This window comes from Arachis hypogaea, unplaced genomic scaffold (assembly GCF_003086295.3).
Source record: "Arachis hypogaea cultivar Tifrunner unplaced genomic scaffold, arahy.Tifrunner.gnm2.J5K5 arahy.Tifrunner.gnm2.scaffold_386, whole genome shotgun sequence".
Taxonomy (NCBI): domain Eukaryota; kingdom Viridiplantae; phylum Streptophyta; class Magnoliopsida; order Fabales; family Fabaceae; genus Arachis; species Arachis hypogaea.
The window spans coordinates 8,443-14,029 of NW_027255662.1; the positions used below are offsets into that span (position 1 = coordinate 8,443).

The 5,587-nt window shown below is 28.2% G+C and overlaps 1 pseudogene; it reads left to right on the top strand.

The window, feature by feature from the left end:
- The first annotated feature begins 1,789 nt into the window (after nt 1–1,789).
- Nucleotides 1,790–5,044, top strand: LOC114927382 (uncharacterized; annotated as a pseudogene).
- Nucleotides 5,045–5,587: the final 543 nt, after the last annotated feature.

Consider the following 5,587-nt stretch of genomic DNA (forward strand, 5'->3'; position numbering starts at 1 on the left):
TTTATGAGATTTTGAATTTGAATTTCTCTTAACTTTAAAAAAAAAATAATTACACACTCTATGAAACTAATTAAACCATATATATGGTCTCATCTTGATTATGGGAGATAATGACGAATACAAAAAATTTTAATAGTTAGAACAAAATATATAACATGTTAATAATTTTTAAAAAAAATATATGTATATAAAATTAAATATTAAATTATTTATTATATATTTATGTATAAATATATATTGTTTTTATTTTATATATATTTATATAGATAATTATTTTTATGTATATGTAACATAATTATTGTTATAATTATATTTTATTATTATAAAATATGATTAATTTTAAAATATTTAATTAAAAAATAAAATACTAAATAATAATTTAAATAATAACATATAATTTATAATTCTATTTCTTAGGTTTCATATTTCTAAAAGATTATTGAATAATCTTTTTTTGATAATGCAATCGAAAAATCTCTCATTTTATATGTCACTAAACACTCATTTAAAACTTTATCTCACATATAATTAACTCTTAATGATATATTGATAATTAAAAAAATTCTTTTAATTAATACATATACGAAAAAAATAATTTCAAAAGAAAATTACGAATAGATAAATAATATTTTTTACATTAATTTAAAAAAATATTTAATTTGAGAATTAATTATTATATAAACATCTAATATAAAATTCTTAAATTGATCATTAAATATTAAAATAAAATTGAGTAAGAAATTATTATAAAATCAAATTTAATAATTTGAAACAAATAAATATTATTGATGTATATTAGTCATTAAAATTCTAACAATATTGTAGTGCTTACACGGCTACACAAATACAATAGACGGTCCCTGATTGGAGCGTGTTTGTTTTTTGTTTCCAAAAGTAGTATTGTGCACGAAAATAAAGAAGAAAAAATATAGATGCAAGCGAAGGTTGCCAAGTTGGCATGTGGTTGTTTGTTTTCTGTAAATGCTTTGGGAGAGTGGGAGGAATTGGAATCCTTCAACTTCCACATTTCATGGCCCGACGATGCATGGTGTAGTTTTCCTACACACTTGTCTATTCCATGAATTATACGCAAGACAAAGTACTTAGGTAGGCTTTTACTATATCTGTATAGGTATAAGAATTCATACTTTTGAATTAGCTATATCACTGCATACTTTTTATAAAAAAAAAATATTCATAATATCCTTAAAGACACTAATAGCGAAATTATTTTTACTTTTTATAGGTCGATCAAATATATTCTTTTTGACTTTTTATAGGTCGATCAAATATATTCTTTTTGAATTGGGCTTTTTATCTAGACCTGAGTCTTAGTGTTGGAACAATGTATGAACAATATTATTCAATTATTTTAATAATAATTAAAAAATATAATAAAATAAACGATAATTAACGAATACAAAACATGATAATATTAAACTGTTTTGAATAAATATTTTATTATTTTTCGAATATTTTTTAACAATAATAATCAACAATTATAATGTTTAGATGTATAATTCTTAAACTTTTGGACATAAAAGATTTTTTGTCGTCTAATTATTAGCAATAATATATCTAAAATAATATTCACGTGAAAATTATTTAATATTTTAATTTAAAAAAAAATCATTTTCAAAAATAGGCAGAAAAAACAAGTGCGTCACTTTCGATGCTTTTTAATTACGTGTTTATTATTTTTTTGGGAAGAAATTAAACAGTGTGGCTTGAAATGATTACAGGGAAATAATGATTTAATTATTTATTCATTCATAAGTGAAGTGGGTGGTGTATAAATATAGAAGCATATGCATGCATGCCCTATATTCTGAATTGAGACCACGAATCTCAAGTTTACCCTTTTTTTCTTCTTCTTCTTTTGTTGAATACTGTGATATTCATCAGAGATCAGAAGTTATGAGCATGAGAATGAGTAGTGGTAATTCGGATTTGACTTTATCAGTTTCAGATGCACATCCTGAAACAATGGATTTCCTTTCACTTGCATGGTGCAACTTTGCCGTACAAGCTCTTGCCCCTCCTCCCCCTCACCTTCAATTGGACCCTCTTCCTCTCGATCTACCTTCCCCCAAAAAGGTCACTTTACTACTTAATTATTCTTATTTTTCAACAATCCTGATTATTTAGCCTAATAATAATAATAATAATGTTTGTAAAATTCAACATGTTAGATGGAAAATTGTGCTAAGATGGATGGTCCAGATTTCATGTCTCTTCCACCATGGAACTCCAATAATGATGTCAAGGTAACAACTATCACTCATTTCTATCTTATTCATCATATTCATATATGTGATTAACATGTTTCATTTTGGTTTTGTCAGTCATGGTTACGGATGCAGCAAGCCATGCATCCTGAACTGAACTACAACACTTGTTTCCGCAAGAAATGGGTATGTATCTAATATCAATACGAGTAATGATAGAGAGTCATCAAAATTTATTATTTTTTTATTATCAATTAATTATTAATAATGTTTAAAAGTATGTTATTAGATTATTAAATTAAAAAATTAGACTAAAAAAATTAAATTAACAACTAAATAATGACAAAAAATAATAAATTCTGATAATTTTTAAATATTTTTTTAATAGTATATACTTAATTTACCTAGAATACCGATAAATCTTAATAATTTTAATTAATATATATCATATATATTTTATAATTAAGATTAATGGTTAAAATCATTGGAACAGCAGTATACTTAGTACACTTGAAATTCTTCCTGTAATATATACTAATAATTAAGTTGTATATATATGCAGATGCCATGGAAGGAAATGGTGGCGCCTTTGAAGAGTGTGTCAATAAAGAAATGGTTTAAGGAGATAAAGCAGAAGAGGAAAGAGGAGCAGAGGTTGCAAAGGGCAGAGGTGCATGCAGCAGTATCCATCGCAGGTGTTGCCGCCGCTCTTGCTGCCATTGCTGCTGACAACAATAATAAGAAGGAAAATAAAGATGATGATGATGATGAGTCAAAATCAATAAGGAAGAGAGGGAAGCAGCCATAGCATCTGCGGCTGCATTGGTGGCATCGCAGTGTGCAAAAGTAGCTGAGGCCATGGGTGCTAACAAACAACAACTCTCCAATGTCATTACCTCTGCCATCACTGCCACTTCCACCACTGATATCCTTACTTTCACTGCTGCTGCTGCTACATGTATCTATCTCTTTTCTCTAATTAACTGCATATATATATATAATTAAAAGATGAATAAATTTATATGGAATAAAGTAGATCTATAAGATTCAATTTTTATTGTTGTTCAACTCAATTATATGTAGGGCTGGAAATGGGTAGGGTAGGATAGGATTTGGACTCTACTCTAACCCTATCCGCGGATTAAAATTTTATTAAAATTCTACATTATTTTACTTGTGGGTTGAAAATCTCTCAATCCTAATCCTATCCTACCCTACTCTACCCACAGAAATGTCAAAGTTTTTTTTAGAGTAAATATAAAATTCAATCATTTCGAATTTTATACATATTAATACCATAAAAAATAAAAAATTAATGTTATAAATTATTAAATTAACTAACTAATTTTAGTGGTTGTGCATTTATTATAAGTCATTATACAAGGAAAATTGTAGCTTCAACACTCACTTCCTTCACTATATACCTAATTTTATAAAATAGGTGTTATATATGAAGTGCGGATATCCGCAGCTGCGGGTCGGGTAGCCCATACAAATATTTGATATTTTAATTGGAGTGCAAAGATGTGAAAAATTGGTGGAGCAAAAGAAAAGAGATGTACTTAGTATGTGTGGAAGGTGAGGTGACTTTTTAGGTCTATTTGTAGGACAATGGTACCGCTTGATCCCAACAAAAAGGAAACAGATGAATGAGGCGAAAATGAAAAACGTTACTTCCTTTTCATATCTGATATATATGTATATGTCTGATAGCGTTTGGTGGCCATATGCTATGTACTTACAGTATATCCATCACTAATCTATTTCCCATGTTAGCCACTAAAACATTAAAGTGTTTGACAGCACTAAAAGGAGCAGCAACACTAAAAGCAAGAACAGGATGCAACAATAATAACAGACCTAGTGGGGGAGCCCCAGTCTTGCCTATTGAAGACAACAACAACAACACGACGACTTCAATTTTTGATTTCGACAAGGGCAGATATATTCTTGCACAGGGTGCTGAGCTATATGTGGAGTCACCAGAAGGTACATTAATTAATACTAATAGTTAACATAACTAATTAAATGTAAATCACCTAAATTCTGATTTACTATTTTGTCTAAACAGGGAAGTACATGCCCAGATCAGTTTCTGTGATTCTAGACGGTAGAGCCAAGGTAATTAATTCAAGTAAATTTTCAGGATTTTTAATAATGAAAATTGTAGATCTAATAATTGAACTTGAGCTTAAATAATCAGTGGGATCAAATTAATTATAGTTTTGTGTTTTATGATGGTCACCACAGGTTGTACTTATCATGAGAAAGCATAATCTATTTAAAAGCAAGAAAGAGAGTAAGTACCTTTCTTTTTCCTTTGTTACTAATTTGGTTTATTGGTGTGTTTTAGGGAGAGTAAGCATATATGATTGGGTTTTATTTATGGGGAGTGTTAGGTAAGCAATGACCAATTAAATAAAAATATATTACATTTCTAAATTAATCGTCTAAATCTTAATATTAAAATAATCATCCGTACACCTAGTGAAATGAACATCCGATATATCTATTGTTCACATTATTTAGTATTTTCATTGTCTATCTATACTTTTCTTTATTTAGGTATTGTGGTGAATATGCATGCCGAGGTGTACAAAGGTTCAGAAGAAGCAGATGGTGCACGTGTTATCTGATAGCTCTGACAACAAGAGGAGGGGCATTATTCAAGCTAGACATGGCCACTGATTTTCGTCGTTACAAGACATGGGCCACCACCATCAACCGGATGCTCAAGATCTCCGCTTATCATAAACATGACCTCCAATATTACTGAATCCAATTACATCTTATTATTATTATTATTATTATTATTATTATATTATTATTATTATTATTATTATTATTATTATCCCACGTACTTAACTTTTTTTTTGTATTCATATATATTTCCGGGTGTTTAAATTTTTTTTTAGTGGACTGGAGATGTTACTTTTATCTAATTCTGGAGTTTTTAAAAAATTTGTCTACATATGGAATATCACGAAATTGCTAACGGTGATTTTACTACTTTTTCTCAAAATTGTTAGTGGCTGTTTTTGTACCTCTTTTTTGAAACAGGTCGGTAGCAATTTCAATACCTTTTTAACAATTGCTTTTCACAATTTCATGATACTCCATATTCAAGTCAAATTTTTTTAGACTCCAGAATTTCATAAAAAAACACATTTCCATTCTATATAAAAATTAATCTCCCCATCTTTATGCATGTTTTGTACTCTATATATTTGTAAGTTGTAACTATTTCAATAATATCGATCCTACTATTAATTATAAACTTTCTTTTCTTATTTGTATATGTTTTGTATAGGTTTATTTAAATGCTTAGATTTTGAGAAATGTTATAAGGAGAGAATGCC